A 22490-nucleotide genomic window follows, 5' to 3' on the forward strand; every position below is an offset into this window, starting at 1 on the left:
CTGTTAACTGAACCTGATCGAGCGATTTCTTCGCTACTACTGCTAACTGAAGTCGATCGATGCTGCCTCTGGGATGAACAGTGAGGGTTGCGCGGGGGGGGGGGGGGGGTGTAACGCCCCGGATTCGATGCACCAGGTGTCTGCCAGTTATTCGTCGGCATTGCCATGTCATTTGCTTGCGTGTTGCATTTTATCATGTCATCATGTGCATTGCATTGCATACGTGTTCGTCTCATGCATACGAGCATTTTCCCCGTTGCTCCGTTTTGGGTGTGATCTATATGAAACTTGCTTAGAATTGCATGTAGTTTCATGTTATCACGTTGAATCCTTGTTTTGAGGTGCTTGCTTGATGTTTGTATGCATTTTGCATCAATGCTATGTTTAACTTGTTTTGCTCATATCTTCTAGGCCGTAGCTCCGAATTAAATGAACTTTATATGTAACTTGACTAGAATTTCGTGTAGATCATTGTGGTGCATCTTAACTTGCTATTTAACAAATTGAACATAAGGTTTATTCCAATCTGGAGCAATTTAGAAATTTGCATATGAGGACTTACCGGAATTGTTATATGTTGTTCCCGGCCTTATTTAGACTTGCTTTGATGTGTTGCTCTTGTTTGCATCATCTCTTGCCATGAGTAGCTTCATGTAGCTTTGTCATGCATCATGCTTGTTGTTGCATCATGTCTTGTCTATGTGTGGTGTGTTTCCCATGTTGTGTGCTTCTTCTCGATAGTTCCCGTTTCGTTGCGATCGTGAGGATTCATTCGTCTACGCTTGGTTCGTCTTCATGGCATCATATTCTTCATGGACTCGATCTTCTTCCTTGTGGGATTTCAGGCAAGATGACCGCTACCTTGGATCTCATTACTATCATTGCTATGCTAGTTGCTTCATTCTATCGCTATGCTGCGCTACCTATCTTTTGCTCTTCAAGCCTCCCAAATTGCCATGTCAGCCTCTAACCTTTTTCACCCTTCCTAGCAAACCATTGCTTGGCTATGTTACCGCTTTTGCTCAGCCCCTCTTGTAGCATTGTTAGTTGCAGGTGAAGTTGAAGATTGCCCCATGATGGACAAGATTATGTTGGGATATCACAATATCTCTTATTTTATTAATGCATCTATATACTTGGTAAAGGGTGGAAGACTCGGCCTTATGCCTGGTGTTTTGTTCCACTCTTGCCGCCCTAGTTTCCATCATACCGGTGTTATGTTCCTGGATTTTGTGTTCCTTATGCGGTTGGGTGATTTATGGGATCCCCTTGACAGTTCGCTTTGAATTAAACCCCTCCAGCAAGGCCGAACCTTGGTTTTACCATTTGCCTCACCTGGCCCTTTTTCCCTTGGGTTTCCGGAGCCCGAGGGTCATCTTTATTTCACCCCCCCGGGCTAGTGCTCCTTCGAGTGTTGGTCCAAAACGGGCAGACTGCAGGGCCACCTCGGGGCAACTCGAGGGATGCTTTTACTCGTAGGCTGACCAATCTGGTGTGCCCTGAGAACGAGATATGTGCAGCTCCTATCGGGATTTGTCGGCACATGGGGCGGCTTTGCTGGTCTTGTTTTACCATTGTCGAATTGTCTTGTAAACCGGGATTCCGAGTCTGATTGGGTCTTCCTGGGAGAAGGTATGTCCTTCGTTGATCGCGAGAGCTTATCATGGGCTAAGTTGGGACACCCCTGCAGGGTATAAACTTTCGAAAGCCGTGCCCGCGGTTATGTGGTAGATGGGAATTTGTTAATGTCTGGTTGTAGATAACTTGACACCAGATCCGAATTAAAACGCAGCAACCGCGTGTGTAGCCGTGATGGTCTCTTTTTGGCGGAGTCCGGGACGTGAACACGGTTTTGGGTTATGATTGACGTAAGTAGGAGTTCAGGATCACTTCTTGATCATTGTTAGCTTCACGACTGTTCCGTTTGCTTCTCTTCTTGCTCTTATATGCGTATGTTAGCCACCATATATGCTTAGTCGCTGCTGCAACCTCACCACCTTACCCCTTCCTTTCCCATTAAACTTTGCTAGTCTTGATACCCATTGTACTGGGATTGCTGAGTCCTCGTGGCTCACAGATTACTACAACAACAGTTGCAGGTACAGGTTATGCGATGATCATGATGCAAGAGCGATGCTTGTTTTTCTTGGAGTTCTTCTTTGATCAGGGGATATGTTCCAGGTCGGCAGCCTGGGCTAGCAGGGTGGATGTCGTTTGTGTTTCTGTTTGTGTTTCATCCGTAGCCAGATGGTGCTCTTATGTAAGATGATGTTGTATTCGTGTGGCATTGTATGCCTTATGTATGTATCCCCATCTTTTATGTAATGTTGATGTAATGATATCCACCTTGCAAAAGCGTTTCAATATGCGGTTCTATCCTTGGTGGGACCTTCGAGTCTCTTTAGAATAGTATCGCATATTGGGTGTGACAAGTTGGTATCAGAGCCTCGACCGACCCTAGGAGCCCCCTTGATTGATCGTGTAGTTTGGCCGTTGTCGAGTCTAGAATAAAACTGATTTCGGAGTCTAGTTATATCGGAGAGTAGGAATTCTTTTTACTCCTCAGCCCCTTGTCCCTCTGGTGAGGAATCGTGATGTAGGTGTTTTGAATTACTCCTCTTCCCTTGCAAATTTTCTTTAGCATCACGAAGTTGTTTTTTTCGGTCATTGGTTCTCTTCTCTTTTCATCCGGTGCATTTCTCGTCAAGTTGACTCGAGCCTCTTCATCGTTGCCAAGTTCAATTCTCAGTTGTTTTCTTTTCCCACCCACCCACCCCTTTTCCTTCTCGGAGCCGGAGTCCGTAATCAAGTATCCATCCTACTCGTTTGAAGTCTTTGCTTTCTTTCCTCAATGAATTCAACCGGTGTTTTCTCTTCAAGTTATTCGTCGGTTCCCTCTTCCAAGTTACCTTTGTTTTCCCGCCCTCCCACCCTTTTTTTCCCGGAGTCTGACTCTCTCTCGACCATCAATTTCACTCGTGTGGAGCCTCTTCAGTCTTCCATCAATTGTTTCTACCGGTGAATTCTCGTCTCATTCGTCATTCTTCATCCGTTTATTTTTCCGGTGCACTCAATTTTTGTTTTTCGGGTTGATCACATTCTTTTCCTTGGATAAAGTGTTTTCCTTGCTCGTTCGCCTCTCGCCAGTTTATCCTTCCAGAGTGATCAAGCCATCTCAGGAGATTCGTCTGTGTTCTAATTAATTCGAGGTTGTCACCTCATTCAAATATTTCAATTGTTCCGGTGCATCATCTATCTGTTCAACATCCCTTTCCAACGGTGTTTTTTTCTGTTCAGTGGGCCCTAACCCACAGGTTTTTTTCCCAGGATCTTACCTGACTCTTCTAATTCCCCCGGAGTTATTCTCAAGTCTTTTCAAGTTTCACGTAAGAATGGATTCCATCAGTCAGATGCTTTTCCAGGATCGATTTCAAATCATCTCATTGTTGGCTCAACCTCTTTGCTTCTCATTCTCCCGGAGTATCTCAGTAATTTTGGTGGTGTTTCTCGTCGTCATTTGAAGACCGAAGAAGAGTTTGTCCTCTAAATTTTGTCCGTTCTCCCGGAGATTCGTGGTTCTAGCTTCATGTTATCATTCTCGAATTATTCCATTTGTTAGATATTCTTTTCTTACCCATCCGGAGTATGTCAGGAGCTTTTTCTCATTTCTTTTTACCGGAGGTCATCGTTCCAGAAAAATTCTTTGTCCTGACATTCAAGTTACCGTTCTCTATTTATCCCGGTGCTTCGTTCAAGTGTTCTTTAATTAGCTCATGATCTCTTTGTTCTTTTGCATCTAAATCCCCTCTAGCATATTTGTCCTTCTAATTCTTCCCGGTGATTCTTTCTCTTTTCTTTGATCAGTGTCATTCTTACGGTGGTTCATTCAGATTCTTTTTCCTTTGTCATCATATTAATCCTTTCGTTCTTTCCAATCCTACCGATGGTTCATGAAGACCTTCTCAAGTTTGCGATATGTCATTTCTCAATCCTTTGCAAGAGGAATAAGTTGCATGTCAAATCCGCTCGTCACCCATTAAATTGGTTGAGGATAAGCATAACGTTATTCTTATTCGTATTTCATCATCGTCTCGTAATCCCTTTTCTTTGGAGTTTGTTCATGAGGAATAAATTCTAGTTCCGAGTGTTTTTTTCATCTTTTCTTTTTCGGAGTTCAATTTCCTCGGCCATCTCGTCGGAACCTCCATCTAAATCATCGTAAGGCTCATCTTACTCTTTCTTCCTTCATTCTATCTCATCATCCTTTTGTTACCGGAGTTCCTCATGGTGGTTCGTCATGATCTAATTCATTCATCAAGTGTTCATCAAGATTCTTGATCAAGGAGTTCTAGTATCTTCCTTCTTGCATCTCAAAGTGCAATTAATTCTCCATATTCTTTTGAAGTGGAGTTTTGCATTTCTACGTTCTTCTCACCTATCCAATCATTTCCGTTTGTGGCCGGTTATCACCTTATGATCTTCAGATGTTACCTATAAGACCACAACAAGCTTATTGTTTCGTTGTTGATTTTCTCAACAACTCCGTTCAATCCTTCCTTCTAAGTTCTTTTCATTCAATTCTTTCAATTCTTCCGGAGGCATTGCTTTGTGCATCTCATCAAGTGCCATCCCATCTGGTGAAGCTCGTGTTCTATTCCTCCATGTTTCAGCTGGAGTGCTGCCTAAATCCTTTTAGTCTTATTCGTTTCTTATCTCGTTCTAACCGGTGTGCTTTCATAGTCTATCTGATTCCGTCAGCATTCGATTCTCGTCATTCTCGTCGTCCTCTCTTCTTCTCGAGTGCTCTCGATTCTTTGCTTTTTCTCTTGAGTTCTTGTTTCACCTCATCCCTTTACCTTCCGTCTCGGTCCTAAGATCTCGGACGAGATCTGTTGTTAGTGGAGGAGTGCTGTAACGCCCCGGATTCGATGCGCCAGGTGTCTGGCAGTTATTCGTCGGCGTTGCCATGTTATTTGCTTGCGTGTTGCATTTTATCATGTCATCATGTGCATTGCATTGCATACGTGTTCGTCTCATGCATCCGAGCATTTTTCCCGTTGCTCCGTTTTGAGTGTGCTCTGTATGAAACTTGCTTAGAATTGCATGTAGTTTCATGTTATCATGTTGAATCCTTGTTTTGAGGTGCTTTCTTGATGTTTGTATGCATTTTGCATCAATGCTATGTTTAACTTGTTTTGCTCATATCATCTAGGCCGTAGCTCTGAATTAAATGAACTTTATATGTAACTTGACTAGAATTTCGTGTAGATCATTGTGGTGCATCTTAACTTGCTGTTTAACAACTTGAACATAAGGTTTATTAAGATCTGGACCAATTTCGAAATTTGCATATGAGGACTTACCGGAATTGTTATCTGTTGTTCCCGGCCTCATTTAAACTTGCTTTGATGTGTTGCTCTTGTTTGCATCATCTCTTGCCATGAGTAGCTTCATGTAGCTTTGTCATGCATCATGCTTGTTGTGCATCATGTCTTTGTCTATGTGTGGTGTGTTTACCATGTTGTGTGCTTCTTCTTGATAGTTCCCGTTTCGTTGCGATCGTGAGGATTCGTTCGTCTACGCTTGGTTCATCTTCATGGATTCATCTTCTTCATGGACTCGTTCTTCTTCCTTGCCGGATTTCAGGCAAGATGACCGCTACCTTGGATCTTATTACTATCATTGCTATGCTAGTTTCTTCGTTCTATCGCTATGCTGTGCTACCTATCTTTTGCTCTTCAAGCCTCCCAAATTGCCATGTCAGCCTCTAACCTTTTTCACCCTTCCTAGGAAACCATTGCCTGGCTATGTTACCGCTTTTTCTCAGCCCCTCTTATAGCGTTGTTAGTTGCAGGTGAAGTTGAGGATTGCCCCATGATGGACATGATTATGTTGGGATATCACAATATCTCTTATTTTATTAATGCATCTATATACTTGGTAAAGGGTGGAAGACTCGGCCTTATGCCTCCTTACGCGGTTGGGTGATTTATGGGACCCCCTTGATAGTTCGCTTTGAATAAAACCCCTCCAGCAAGGCCCAACCTTGGTTTTAACATTTGCCTCACCTAGCCCTTTTTCCCTTGGGTTTCCGGAGCCCGAGGGTCATCTTTATTTTACCCCCCCCCCCGGGCCAGTGCTCCTTCGAGTGTTGGTCCGAAACGAGCAGACTGTGGGGCCACCTCAGGGCAACTTGAGGGATGGTTTTACTCGTAGGCTGACCTATCTGGTGTGCCCTGAGAACGAGATATGTGCAGCTCCTATCGGGATTTGTCGGCACATCGGGCGGCTTTGCTGGTCTTGTGTTACCATTGTCGAAATGTCTTGTAAACCGGGATTCCGAGTCTGATCGGGTCTTCTTGGGAGAAGGTATATCTTTCGTTGACCGCGAGAGCTTATCATGGGCTAAGTTGGGAGAGGGTATAAACTTTCGAAAGCCATGCCCATGGTTATGTGGCAGATGGGTATTTGTTAATGTCCGGTTGTAGATAACTTGACACCAGATCCGAATTAAAACGCATCAACTGTGTGTGTAGCCGTGATGGTCTCTTTTCGGCGGAGTCCGGGATGTGAACACGGTTTTGGGTTATGATTGACGTAAGTAGGAGTTCACGATCACTTCTTGATCATTGTTAGCTTCACGACTGTTCCGTTTGATTCTATTCTCGCTCTTATTTGCGTATGTTAACCACCATATATGCTTAGTCGCTGCTGCAACCTCACCACCTTACCCCTTCCTTTCCTATTTAGCTTTGCTACTCTTGATACCCATGGTAATGGGATTGCTGAGTCCTCGTGGCTCACAGATTACTACAACAACAGTTGCAGGTACAGGTTATGCGATGATCATGACGCGAGAGCGATACTTGTTTGTCTTCGAGTTCTTCTTCTGTTTCTTCTTCGATCAGGGGATAGGTTGCAGGTCGGCAGCATGGGCTAGCAGGGTGGATGTCATTTGTGTTTCTGTTTGTGTTTCATCCGTAGCCAGATGGTGCTCTTATGTAAGATGATGTTGTATTCGTGTGGCATTGTATGCCTTATGTATGTATCCCCATCTTTTATGTATTCTTGATGTAATGATATCCACCTTGCAAAAGCGTTTTAATATGTGGTTCTATCCTGGGTGGGACCTTCGAGAGTCTTTAGGATAGTATCGCATATTGGGCGTGACAGGGGGGGTGGATGAACGGTGAGCGGTGGCGTTGCCTCTGGATGAACAGGACCCCATGGTGTGGAGGGTTGGATGAATAGGATGACCCCGTGGAGGGCTGGATGAAGATTAGATGATGGAGGGGTGGATGAACAGTAGCCCGTGGAGGGGTGGTTGAATAGGAGCCCATGGAGAGGGGTGGTTGAACAGTAGCCAGTGGAGTAGCGCGCGGTGGAGGCTGGATGAACAGGAGCCCGTGGATGAACAGTCGCAGGTGGAGGCTGGAGGAGGTCGACCGTGGATGAACAGTAGCCCGTGGAGGCTGGAGGAAGTCGACGGTGGAGATGAACAATATCCCGTGGAGTCCCATTTTGCGATACGCCACATCCCTCCCGATGAACAGGACCCCTGTTTCGACCGTAGCGCTCCGACACAAGTCCGTTTCGTCCGTTTTGCGGTACGCCACACCCCTCCCGATCAACAGGACCCCCGTTTCGACTGTAGTTGGTCCGTTTCCTCCATTTTGCGATACGCCACACCCCCCCCCCCCCCCCCCGATGAACAGGACCCCCGTTTCGAACATGGCCGGTCGATCACAAGGCCGTTTCCTCCGTTCTGCGGTACGCTAGGCCTCGTTTCCATCGCCTGTTCCGTCCAAGCCCTCCCGATGAACACGACGATGCATTCCGTTCCGACCCAGCTGGTTGGCTCCCCATGAACACAACGACGACGCTGTTTTTCCGTTCCGACCCAGCCATGTACACGAGCCCTGGTTGTACGTATGCGCAAGTAGGCGTTCGAGACCCCGCCCACATGTACACATATGTGGTCGTATTTTCTTTCTCACACCCTGGCCGCTGGACGTACGTGTACATGCTATGTGCGCGCCTCTACTACGACACGTGCGCTCCCCTACTATGACACGTGCGCGCCTCTACATCCACTAGTATGTACGTACATGATCACGACCAGAATGACAACGCTACGTACACTTCGACCAGGTGGGTACCGACTGTCAGGCAATTCCTTGCGTGCGAAGATGTAGCTGGTGGGTCCCAGCGGTCAGGGGGCGAATCGTTTTTTTTTTGCCCGGACGCACTTCCTTGCGTGCGAAGGTGTAGCTGGTGGGTCCCAGCTGTCAAGGGGGGAACTTTTTTCGCGAAATACAGTGGCCCATCTAGTGGGTACCCACTGTCAGGTGGAGGAATAATTATTTTGCGCATAATAAGGAGGCACTTCCTTGCGGCCGCCGTGGACCCAGCTGTCAGCCTCTCCACATACAATACTCTTCCGATGGAAGTCGGTCGTTGACCACATTGACCACGCCGCGCCAAGAGCACCACGGCGGTGGACAACGGCGAGGCCTAGGAAGGGGACGACGCGGAGCCGGGGAAGACGCGGCAGTGGATGCCCATGCGGACAGGAGTACAACTGTATGAGGGTTTACTGGTTCATCTGCCGTCGCTGGAGAATAACAATAGGTGTGGGTCAGTAGAGGGATGGCTAGGCCAGCGATGGGAGTACGGTGGGGTGGTGAGGCCTGCGCGACAGCAAAGCCGACTGCGGGAAGGAGGGAGAAGGCAGTCACGTCATTGCTTGTTTGAGCGGCTGGAGCATGAAGAGCAAAGATTGAAGAAGCACGACAGCCGTTGGATGGACATCCAACAGTCACTGCTCTCATATGTTGACTAAGTTGATAGGGCGTTGCATGTGCGTCAACCTTTTTTTATGAAAGCATACGCGTCAACTTATATTAGGCGCACAAGTCTGCCTCAAATCTGTGGAAAACAGCAGACAATCCATTTGCCATTATTTCTAATAATGTACAACCCATTTGCTAATTCTTAGGAATTTTTTTTGGAGCCCATCTTCTTTTTGTTAGCATTACACCCCATATTGTGGCCGCGGTTAAAAATTATACGAAATTTTGCATATTTCGGTACGGTGAACCGTTTTTAATCCAGAAATATCGATTCACATTCAAACTATTTTGAAAAATAATTTGTATAAATATAAAATCCAAATAATTGTCCATGCATAAAAATCAATGGAATTTAAAATCTTGTAATGAAAAAAATTGAAACTAATTCCCAGTTTGATGTGTTTTAAAAATGTACAACCCATTTCTGGGCAAACCTATTGAAACTCTCCTCGTCTTGAAAGATTTGCAGCCCAGCAAGGCCCATAAAGCAAGTAGGCCTTGTTTGGGTATTTCTTTAAAAAAAATAGAACTGGGCTAGCCATTTTCAGCAAGAAAAAAACACAACTGGGCTCATGATGTGGTAAACATAAATAAAACCCTGGGTAGACGGGCCACGACCCCCGCACAGCCCCGTTGTTACCCTGATTCGTCGCTAAAGCTAGTATAAATAACAATTGCTTGTTCCTCAAAAAAAATGTGCGACCTGCTGGGTCCCTGGTTTCAGCCGCTCGTAGTGTAATTCTCTCGTTTATTGTCTACGTTGACAATGGCGTGAGTCCCAGATGTCCAACCATTAGGAGGAACCATATTTTTGGTCTTGTAATATAGAGGCACTTGCTTGCGTACTGCCATGACACTGGTGGGTCCCTACTATCATCCTCTCCACGTACAGTCATCTCCTTGTTCCTCTTGGTTGTTGACAACGTTGACAACGCAAGAGGGTGGCGCACCGCGCACGGCGAGCGAACCAAGGCCGCAAGGCGGAGGACGACGGCGAGGCCTCGGACGGAACGAACAAGAGCCGTGGAAGATGCGCCGGTTCAGTCGCAGGCGGAGGGGAGTATGAGGGTTGACTGGTTCGGGTGCGGGTGCTTGTTGGGGCTGATGTCGCCGGAGAATAACAGGACGTGTGGGGGAATAGAGGGAGGGACTGGCCAACATTGGAGGGGAGTACGGTAGGGCGGTGGAGGCACAGCGAGCCATGGGATACGGGAGTAGGCGGAGCCGACGGGGTAGTTCGGTTTGTGCAGTTGGAGGAAGAAGACAAGAGAAGAAGATACACGATAGATGTTGGATGTCAATCCAATGGCTGGTAGGCAGAATCGTTTTCTCACAGGCTAGGCTATTTCCTCGCATGTCCCAAATATCAGAATCCAAATCTGTCACGGTCATGCAGCCTTTCCTATGAAAATTTACAGCCCATTTGATGTGCTAGTTCGAAATAAGTTTGTGGGTGCTGGTGGGGGCTAATCACTTGGCTTCTATAAAGCACAGTGAGCTCAAGCAGCCGGCGAGAGTGATGTTATTTCCCTTGGTTAGGATTTGTTACAATATTTCACTCTAAATTAAACGAATGGCAACCCATTCCTTGTTTCAAAGAAAATGTGACAGTCACAGCCGAGTTGAAAAGGGCAGGAACATCTAACTCCAGCTTGAAAATTGTACAAAAGCACGAGGGTTAATTGTTCATCAGGTTTACAATAAAACCCAGGTTCAAAAGGGCAACAACATCTAACTCCAGCACTTTTTTTGGCAGTCACAGTCAAATAGATCGCTCAGGTCCATAGAATGAACATCCTGGGTCGTAAAATTTACTGGATTATGACCACAATATGGTGTAAATAGAAGCCCGGCACTTTCAGATGCTCTTTTGCCCACCTGAAACTCCTTTTTTTGCTCTTCGACATACCCATCCGTCAAAACCATGCTGCTGATAAACTTAAGCCTGATGGACAATAGTAACCTCGCATTCAGCAGGAAGAATGTGACAAATCTAGTGTTTGCACGGTTGGCTACATATCGTTCTAGCGTTATTGTCTTCAATCGAATCTGATGATAAGTGAGAAAATCCCGATGCTTACGAATACACCGCTTGGTTATAACTTTCTTACCCCGTCCTGTTACCTAAATAGACATGAAGATTGAAAATAGTTATGGTCTAAAAAAAGAGTGTCGAAAAAGCAACAACTGAACGGTTAATTCTAGTACACTATATGCGGGCTTCCGATGTGCGTGAAATTATCACCTTTATATACAACTTCTCCAGACATGGAAAGCATTGCAGCAAGCGAATAATCTTGTTCAGATCAAAACTAATCATTTGGATATGTAAGATCTTGACAGAATCCAGCACCATTGATAGGCCATCCATGGAGAAATGCTTCATTGAGCATAGAACATAATATTAGTACAAAATGTGTACTCCAAGATGATATATAACTTATGGGCGGAAATTTAAAATGCATCTTCTGGTTACAAGTGTACATGATAATATAAAGTACCTGAAGAACTGTGGAGCCAAACACCATATTGAAATGAGCACAGAGATCATATATTACACCCAAGGTCTCCAGTTTAGGCGCAGAGAGGACGGTTATTTGCAACGGTGAATAACTAGAATCAAGGATCAACCTTTGAAGTGAAGGGGCATCTTGGATGATGAGCTGCCTTCCGTCAAAAGAAATTCCAATTCTTACAAGGTTAGGTGACTTTATTTGGAGACAACCGATTCTAACTGTGAAAACAAGCACCAAGCACTCCAGGGCAGGGCAACTGGAGTGGATGATGTTGTGCAATGAGGCCTCCGATATATGAACCCGCACAAGTGAAAGTTTCTTGAGAAATGGGATTCGAATATTTTTGTACCAGATTGTCTGGTAGGTAGCACAGCGCAAAGGTGGCGGTGTGGAGAGAGGAGGAAAACCGCGAGATGGACATCGGTGCTGAGGGCAAAAGTTCTTGGCGTTCGGTATGTGGTATGTGATTTCCAGGGGAATAGTAGAACTCAAGCAGCTGTAGTTCTGTGAATTCAGGGGATTTCAGCCAGGCGTCCACCGTGCAGGGCATGGTATGCTTGCTCAGGTAGCATGACGGGATGCAGAGGCTTTGAACGGAGCCCTGGTGGGAGGAGATGATGGCTCTGGGGATTTCAAAATCATTGAAGAGACATAGCTGACGACAGTCGAGATTAAGGGGCACAGTGCACCATAGAGGGCGCCAGCGAATTGAGAGGACTTGGGTGCGGCAGCAATCCTTGTTGGGGAGAAGCGAGATGATCTCCCCAAGGACAACGTCCGGGAGATCGCTGATGCGGTCCATCCGAGATTCTACGGGTTCCTGGGATCCGGTGGGAGCGTGGTCGCTGCTTCTCCCCGCGCTGCCGAGTGCAGGATCTACAATAGGCGTTGCTGCTGGCGGGAGCCTCATCTTTTTGGCGCTAGGGTCAGCCGACTCCATTTTCTTCGAGGGTGTCGCTTCACGTTCATGGATTTGAGCAGAGTAACGAATGACGAGCCTAGTTGTAATGCGAGTGAATAAGAAGGGGAGCTGAGGTTTTTTCTGTAGTAGTGAGGAAGAAGGGAGCTAGGGTTTTCTGTAGTAGTGAGGTGAGGAATTTGGGGGTACGAGTGGAGCGAGCTGACGTGAGGTGGGTGGGAGCAAGGAGGAAGAAGAGCACCCAGGTTCTTTTGGGGGACGGTGTGCTGGGTGTGGGTAGCGCCTCTCATTCAGTAAATATAGGGCTTTTGAATTGATTTTACTATTTACTTGTGTGAATGGGCTGTTTTGTCTTGGGCCCAGAGAAACAATTACTACTAGTACACTGGAGACACTCTATAGCTACCCAGAAAAACAATTACTACTAGTACAGTGGAGACATTCTACCGCTTCTGGCTCCTCCAAGGTCATTGAAACGTCTGCCTCTACTGAATGCCGTTATACTTTTGTTCACTGACATGCGGGCCATGCAGCACGCGGGCCCAAATGCCATCCATCAAATTAGAAGGCAGTATGCAGGCGGAAGTCACCCCGGTCGTAGCACGGTAGTAACGAGCCGCCGTATCACAAAACGCCACCCCCGCAATCTAACTTTGACGAACGAAGCAACCATCATTTCACTCTTCACTGAATCCCCTTCTCCCTCACCATCTTCAAGAAAGGCAACACTCGCATCTGCCACTGTTCTTCTCTCCCAACGAAGGGAAGGTAAGAGGATCTGTGATCTTGGTATATTTTCATTCAGAGAAAAAAAGAACTTTTGCGAAGCAGTAACCGATCCTCACTCTCTTTTTTGTTTCATGGTCATTGCGATTGTGTTTTCCTTTCGGTGGTCTCCTAATATTCGTCAGTTTCATGATGGACCAAGGAGAACTAGGAGAAGATCTGCCGATATTGGAGTAGACTCGGGAGGCTGATCCCCACGAGACAGAGAGCTCCAAGAAGGTGGAGGCAGCCACCGAGCCGACCCCAGATACGCTCACGGCCACTACTGAGATGGTCGACGCCCCGTTTGAGGTTATAGCCCCCGTGGAATTGCAGGAGCAGTTTTCCCCCTTCGAGGATGTGTCCCCCCCCCCTCCCGCTGAGCTGCCCAAGGTGATTTTCTTCTTTGCCGATCTCGATTGTGGTTTTTCATCTAAGTATGTAGTGATTAATAATGCAAAATTTTATTAGCTTTGATGCCATGCTATACATAGTGGTTTAAATAACTTGTGTTTCTTATACTGAAAAAGTAATTCAGAATTTGTTTCTGTTTCAATTAGAACCCTAATGCAGACAAGGATTGTGTGGTTGTACATGTCACTCGCTATGAGGCGGATGACCTGAATATACGCACTAGGAAAACAGAGTTCTTAGGCTGTTGGATCCTGGAAGCCATTTGCGGTTATACCAATGAAGAGTTGTATTCCAGCCTCAGTGTTGTCAGGCGTGTTGTCCAGGGTGTACTGAAGCACAAGAAGTTCAAAGCTACTCCTTCGTTTGTGAGGCATACTGTTCTTCTCAAGCTTACACAGGAAGATGACGTGGCATGCCTCCACAAACAAGTTTATCAATGGCAAGGCCACAAGGTTGTCTTCATGAAGGTTCACAGGATTGAGCTGCTGCGGAATGTCCTCGATGATGTTCATCGCAAAGTCCGTCTTGTGTCCAGCCCAAATTAGATCGAGGCTTGAAATAGTTGCCTCAGCTAGTGTTTAATAGTAGTTTGGATTGTGTCTAATTATCCGAACCTTGCCTCTTATCGACCCCTCTGGGGCTAGTACTCTGTTTGAATCCGTCTATGGGAACTGCTGCTACTTTTGTGTGCCCGTGAATCATGTGAGAACCATCATAATTGTTGCCGAAACAGATGCGTTCTCACTAGTTTTTTCATGAATATGGCATGGTAAGATATAAGTTCTCACGGTTTATCATACAAGCAGTGTGTGTTTTGATGAAATAGAGCACTCGTTCCAGAACTGTGGGCCAACGTATACATAAGTACTCGTAAACACTGTTGGTGCTACCCCAGTGGTAAGCAGTTGTGCAAAACACGACACATTGGCTCAGCTCGCTTCAACACTAGGCTATCGACCATCTAACAATCAACAATCTGCTGTTTGACATATAAGCAACTATGTATCTTGTTACAGTGGTTCATGCAGTTAACTGAGGCCACAATGTAAATTCCAAACGTTCACACGCTAGTCCAACGCTCATGTGGAACAATCACATTAAACTCGTCTTCGTAAAAAACTTGAAAAGCATAAGTTAAGCAATTTTATACATCTCAATGATTCATAGAACATAACAAACATATACTAGTTCATAGCAAAAGACAAAGTTGTGAGAAGGTTTACAAATCAGGAAAAAACAAGCAAGGCTTCTCTGAGCAAAGGGCCTCCCGACAGGCTTAAATTTCCCGGAGTTCACTCTGGTTTTTTCTTGTTGCACCATCCAGGGTTAGGTTCTCTCATTCCAGAATAACTAATTATAATTGTGGTCTCAACTGGAATGCTGAACTAAACCAAGCAGTGTACTGACCAGGTGAAATTCTTGTGCATTCCACAAAATTTAAGCGCCGCTGTTTGTAGAAATAAGCAGACCACAATGCCTCTTGTCCGCGCACCTGTCCAAACAACCGCTATGCAGTCGTGCCAGCTAGTCCTCGGTCCGTGGATGAACTGGTAGAAATTGCATTCCAGACTAGGATACAGTTGTTTTTGCTCGTCCCTGCACTGCAATCAGGAAGTAAAACGTACGAATCAGCTTCTTTTATATTGCGTTGGTCATTCTACCTTAGTTACTACAAATGTAGGAATACCTTGAAGACTGGAGGTTAGACGATGGCAACGAGGGATAGCCATCTCATTTTGCGCAGTTGTACTAAAACTGAGGTGTGTGCTTTTGATTGCGCGGATAGAAAAGATACAGAGACAGACTTCCCGAAACGATATGGAGACGGACATCCCTGTTTGTGCAAATACGAAATACAGTTATTTAAACAGTGATAGATATTTGCTGTGGCGTATGATTAACAACAACATCTATTGTGTTATAATTGGCACTAGATTGACAGTATAAAGAGTCCTTAAGTAAGTAGCATCACATCACATCAATAATGCCACTAGATTAACATGTAGAACAATAGCATTACTATTACTCTCATGAGAGTAGCACATGGTCAGTAAATGTGCAATCAAATTTGTGCAGTTCCACTGGGATGAAGCAATGTTAGCGGTGTGAGAGTTAAGTGTAACTGCGAAAACACAATTCATGGGAAATAAAGCAAGACGGAATCACTTCATAAAATGGTGGTGGCATTGCTTCAATTTATCGATGGCACTAGACCATTACTTATAGTGACATTAGGTGTCATTGCTTAATGCTTCCTGTGATTTTACATTAACGGTAGCGATATGGGCGTAGGTACAGCAGTGGCATAAAGTGGTGAGGCAGATGTGGCTACCGACAGCGGCAAACACTCAGGCAGCATGTCTGCATTTGTCCCATTTTTTATCTCCTCGGCGACATTTTCCTATGTGAGCACAGGAAATCTAGACCTGCTCATTCTCATTTGCGTTGTCCCCCAACACCCGTCACTTTCTTTCCTTTTTCAACCAAGAGATAGGGCCACTTCCCCCCACCCTTCGCCATCCACCATGCTTTCTTTATCTTTTCAACCAAGAGACCGGTTGGGTAGCCAGTATCTACTAGTTTCCCCCGTTTCCTCTTAGAACCAAGTCCTAGATTCATGCTACAGCTTTTCCACTTTCTTCCCTATTTGAACCAACTCTTAGAGTCGACTATATGAACTAGGTTTACCTCAAATAATAGTAAAAGTCTAGGTGGCTTTGGAACAGCGGACAGAAGTAGAAAAACATCCACACAAAGGGAGCTGGGGCAGTAGAGCAAGGCAGGTTTTGATGGAATAGATACCTGAGGGTCGTTGGCATGTGGCAAAGACGGCGTCGGGAGGCCACATCTTGGCCGCAATACCGCAGGGAGGAAGAAGGGGTCGGAGGCACTCCTGAGCCAGCGCTCTCTCGGAGAGAACGACACGGCCGCCGATCGGGATGCGCGGGCAGCAGTTGGTCTCCTCCCTCGCCGACGACGACAGCATGAACGATGCACCTACACCCCTGCCCTGGTCGAGGTTGTCCGGCTGGATTTGTGACCAGTCGTGAGCTGCGAGAGTGTGGCCACCTATGTCTTGAGTAGATCTGGAGAGCATGGGAGAGTGAACGAGAGTAACCCTAGTAAAGCAAGCGCTAAGGCTCCTTCTTATATATATAGTGGAGTGATTTTTTGTACCAGCTTCAAAAAATGTGCTCCTACGTGTTCCAGTGAGTCGGTGTCAGAGAACTAGTGCGTGCGTGCACCACTTCTCTTTGTGAGAGTACAATATACTATGCCCAAAGAACGTTCGCCGCAAGAGTAATAATATAAGTGTGTGACGTGTGAGCTAAAATAAAATGTGCGCGACGTCTTTTGATTTTTAGAAGTTCTGAGGGTAGGGTGTGAAGAGCACATATGTGCATGACGTCTACCTACAGATAGACGGTGGGTGCGACGTGCGAGTCTGCGAAAGGACTCGGGAGAGTCGTGACTCGTGAGGGTGCGTGTGCGTGAGAGGGAGGGGGCACGTATCAATGCAATGCATGTGTCCGTAAATCATTATCCGACAAACATTCGCCACAAGCCTTTTCCTGACAAACACCGTAAGAACCGTTAGATCGGCATCCGATAGTGTCAGTTTTGCCATGTCATTTAACAGAACAGACACTCCTCATACACACAAAGCTTCCACGTGACTGTTAGGAACTGCCGTATGCTCCCTCCGTTCCGAAATGTAGTGCATATAGCTTTATTTAAAATTCGAACCTCGCAAACTTTTACCAAGTTTTGGTGTACCAAATTGCACATGTAGAATACCCTGTATATATCATTTCATTCATCTTCGAGAGGTAACTATAAAGATGGGGGAGGAGTCTACAAAATAAGACCATCGTATCACCCGCATCAATTTCAACATCCTTTGGCGTCGAGGAATATCATAGGAACTCTATGTGATATGATTTTTATAGGATTTTTTCCTTTAGAGCAAATTGGTTCATAGGAATATATTCATATACTCAACATTTCAATGGAAATAAACATGATATCATTTCTATAGCTTTAGAGCCACTTGGTTCAAATGAATGGATTCCTATACTCCCTTAATTTCAAAGGAAAATAAACATTAACGTATATTCAATAGAAAAGTTCCTATGATCTGAACCAAATTACATATCTTTTCTAATCCCTCCTCATAGGAATTGAGGTACATGTCATCTCTAGATACAATAGAAAAGTTCCTATGATGTGAACCAAATGACATCTATTTTCCAATAACTACCCATAGGAATTGAGATACATGTCATCTCTAGATACAATAGAAAAGTTCCTATGATGTGAACCAAATGACATCTATTTTCCAATAACTACCCATAGGAATTGAGATGCTCCATGTCATCTCTTTCCCTACAACTTCCATGTATACATCTTCTATTCCTAAATAGACTAGCAAGATGCCCATGCGTTGCACGGAACTGCAAGATGCATTTGTATGAGTAGTTTATCTTGTGGGAGAAAAGGATGAACGAGGGAAGGCCTTATTTGCAAATGTTGAGTGGGTGTGGGTATCTTTTTGCAAAATTTCCATTTTTCCTTCATATCCGTTAGATATAAATCGGACGGCTTATATTGCAGGATGGCAGGCACACCATCATCACCAACTCTTTTTTTATATATTCCTAAATAGAAATAGATAGTACAACCCACTAGTAGCTTTTTTCCAAAACATGTAACTATGGTAGAAGAACTATATAGTGTGCCAATAACTTTGAAAGATGGTCGCTGGATGAAGCTAATCCGACAGTGGAGAGATGGAGAATCCAAGCACTACTGGCCATTGGATATCATCAACATTCCACTAGATCTGCCACATGTACAATTTAGAAGACTCCATGGTTGAACTTAAGCATAATGCACAAACCTCAAAACACAAGCACTTCTCCTTTATTCTAGAATCTTCTTTATCATAATTGTTTTTTTTCTAAATGAACTGCCATTATTTTTTTTACTTTATGCTTTACGATGCACAACCCCATGAATCTTAACATTTATATAAAACTAATTCATTTTGAATGAGATGAACTATAAGAACTAAATGAACATCTACATCATGCATATATGACTCAAAGCTTTACAAGCTATAGTGTGTATTTATTCATAATTTGGTGTCAAAATCTCATGCGTTCAATGCATCATTGCCTTTCGGTCGAACCAACGTCCACAATTTTTTGTACGTACTATATCTCCACTGGTCCTATATCTTGCCTTTCGGTCGAACCCAAAATGCTGCCTCGCTCCTGTAAAACCAAGCGGCCCACACATGCGTCGACTCAAACCCGTTTACTATGACGTGGCCCCGCACACCATGGTACTCCTTCAAACCCTACCGCCACACTCATCATCGGTTTTCCTCAAGAGGACGAGGGAGAAGCCCATTTGTAGTGGAGGCGCTTAAAAAAAGGATATGTAGTGGAGACCCCTACCCTAGAGTGCCCTAGGTAGCTGCCGCATGCATCATTGTTTTGTCTTTTCTTTATGCTCTTGCTCCCTAGAGTGAAATGATGGTTGCTTCGTCCATCCAGCTTAATGCGGGAAAGGTGGGGCTTTGTGATTTGACCCCTTGTCGCTCATTTTCTACTACTGCGGCGCTACGACCGGGGTGCCTCCTGTTCCAACCGATGCTCCGAACTGTAATTTGGTTCATCGCACGTGGAACAAGACGGTGGATGAGACACATGTCGGCCAAAGGGGTCTGTTAAGTGTGTCGCAATTTCGTGTGCGGACTGACCCTGCTTGAGTTGCTACGCCAACACGACAGGAGCAGCCTACCACTTGGTTTTGCTCCTTGGTGAATCCTGACCATATTGATCTAAAAAGCTACGTGCTGAACTACCCTCTCCGTCTCAGTTTTTTATTTTTAGGCGTCTTAGATTATAGGGCATGCACGTAGTTCTAGGTCATCCATTTGAGTAACTAAATATGAGTTACTATGTCACAAAAAGTACTACTATATCATTGGATTCTTAAGCGGCTGTAGTTGTATTTAAAAGTCGAGGGCGGGGCTTTTCCTACGCACTAAGCGGGGCAGTTCTGCCTAGTCGATTCGACAGAGACGCGAGAAGAAGAGGGAGTAGGCTGCTGCAAACGTAGGGCTGTGTGATTTGACAGCGAGTTACTGCTGGACACGTGGGGCCCCGTGATTTGACTTGCCTTTTTCATTTTACCTGCGGCGCTACGACCGGCATGAGTCTCCCGATTCCTGACCACCTCCATACAGGTGCCTCTCCCAATTCTCCACCATGTAGTTGAGGCTGGCTCTTGCATGAGAGCCCACTTCTCCACTTTTTCCTTGCCTCTTTCCTCCACTCATGCAAAAATGCCATGTAAAGCTGGCTTATAGCCCACTATTGTAGTACTACTTACTTGCTCCTGCAGGTGCTAAGCTTGCCACATCGGCATAAAGTCTGGTGTGGCAAGTTTGGTGACCCAAGGAAGAAACAGTGCTAAGCGCGTGTACCTAGGTGAAAAGACAAATTTGAGTCTATAGCTAATTAAATGAAGCAAACTTAGCAACAAAAAACTACTAATAAGCACCTTTGCATTGGGGACTTGATTGCTAAGCCATTTAATTCCCTTAGCACCTCATCTAAGCACCATTTCATTGGAGTATGAAGAAAGAGATAGAGAGAAGTAAAAAAAATACACTTATAGCCAACCTTATACCTAACCTTGTTGTAGTATGAGTGACGAAGTGATGACTATGTATGACATGCCAACATCAGATAGCCTAATGCATCGTGTTAAATCTCCAAGGGTGCGACTGCGTGAGAGACACGATGGTCGTGGTAGGTGCGACCATGATACGGGCTGCTGGCAGCCCTTGGATCTGAGAATCAACGGTCGCATGCTAAGTTGCTGAAAATTTGTAGAATAACCCTCCAGGATAGGATATTCACCCATAGGTCTAGAATCACGTCATGCAACCGTTCGATCTCAGATCCAAGGGCTCTCGGAAGCCCGTATCATGGGATAATGGAAAGCCACTACCCCGCCGTCCGCACGCTGGCAGTTCGCTCCTACTCATCCCCGCACGTCCTTTAATACTACGACGGTTCGCTCCTAGTCGTCCCGTCCTTTCACATTACGGCACTTCCACTAATCCGAACCCTCCTCCCAAATCCATGGCGTTCCAAATCTACATGATCGGCGGTGAGTGCAAGGTTAGAACCATCACCGACGATGAGTTCGACGTCATCTACACCCATTCTTCCGCGACGGTGAAAGGATGCCTTTCTCGTTTCAGACGCATGTTCGAAAACTCACATGATGAGTGGGTCGCTGGGCTAGATGTTGAGTACACCACAGTCCTGGGACGAGAGAAGGATCTAAAGGACGAAGAGAGGAAGAAGCCCTCTGTGATCCAGGTTTGCGTGCATGAGTTATGCTTGATCTACCACATATGCCATGCCGACGTTGAATGCCTAGATTTTAAGAACTTCCTCGAGAGCATCCTAGTCAAATTCGTTACTATAGACTTTACGAACGACAAAGAAGTCCTAGGTCGGATAGGCCTCGTTGTAGGCAACCCCTTCGACCTCCAGAAGAATCGGCTGCTGCCCTCTGGTGGCCAGCCTTCAATGCTGACCCTGGCAGGAGCCATGGTTCATCCTTCGTACGGTAAACTGGATAAACCTCATTACACGTTTCATGGCGCAATCCATCGATAGTACTACTATACAAAAGTATACATTTTTTAAAAGGCTAGAGTCCTGTTCATCACATATATAGCCAGTTAAATTCTCAACCTAGAACGACGTGCATGCCATGTAGTAAACCGATACGGAGGAAGTATAGTAAAAATGAGGTGATTTTACCGAGCGATCGGCGGGGGAGCATGGCCTGTCATGCGGTCCCACGTGTCATGATGTACCAAGGCAATGCGCATGTCCCTCTTGAGGAAGAAGCAATACTACGTGGTTTGAGATGATGGCGAACCGAAGTGTGAAACAATGGTTGCTTCGTCCGTCTGGGAAGGTACGACATTGTGATTTGACGTCTCATTGCTCATTACTACTACTGGGCCGGTACGAGTGGGGTTCGTCCCCCTACTGTTCTGCACTGTTATTTGGTGCTTGACAAAAACGTCCCACATGTCGGCGACAAGAAGTACATAATTCATGAAAGGGAGCGTCGACGGAGGAGTATACTACAGAATTCATGAAAGGGAGCAACTTAGTTTTGGAAAAATCTGTTTTTACGGAGTACGTACCAACTAGGGTTTATAGGGATCATCTAAAAAACATTCATTTTTCCGTTTGATAAGTCTCAATTCTACTATACTAGTAGTAGTACCATTACATGTAGGATTTCGAGGTGCGTTAGATCACCGGACGCAAGCAGTGTCAAGAGGAAACTAACCAATGCATGTACAAGTTCATGGAAATTTAGTGGTCATTCATGCATTCGTTCTAATTAATGCCTCGGTAAACATAAATTCTTCACAAAAACGAGCGTACTAATTACTTGTGCAAACTACGAAATTAATTCGACCACTCACCGTCTACCTTGGTTCGAGAGATTTTGAAATTGAGCCATAATCTGGAAAGGAGGGAGTAGTAACTTTTGTCTCAATTACTATTTGTGGCCTTGTATAGATGCAAAATGTATTTTTTTATAGTGGCCTTGTATAAGTAAATGGAGGGAGTACTAACCAAGGTACGTAGTAGGGACGAGGAGTAAACGGAGGGAGTAGTAAAATTTTCTCCTCGTGCTGCGAGCCACCGCGCGCATGGGCGAGGGAGCGGGCGTAAGGCATACAATAGTAGGAGTACTACTACTACTACTACTCGTCAGAAAGCTTCACCTAATCCTGCGAGCCACCGCGCCCGTGGTCGGGGAGACAGCGTACTAAGCAAGCTTCTGCTCATTCTGCGAGTTGACGGGACACATCAAAAGTACTCCAGTGTATAGAACCTTGCCTCTAAGGTAGGCCCCACATGGTTTGCCTCTTTTTTTAACATAACACGTCAAGTCGCAATTTGTTTG

This window comes from Triticum aestivum, chromosome 1B (genome assembly GCF_018294505.1).
Source record: "Triticum aestivum cultivar Chinese Spring chromosome 1B, IWGSC CS RefSeq v2.1, whole genome shotgun sequence".
Lineage (NCBI taxonomy): Eukaryota > Viridiplantae > Streptophyta > Magnoliopsida > Poales > Poaceae > Triticum > Triticum aestivum.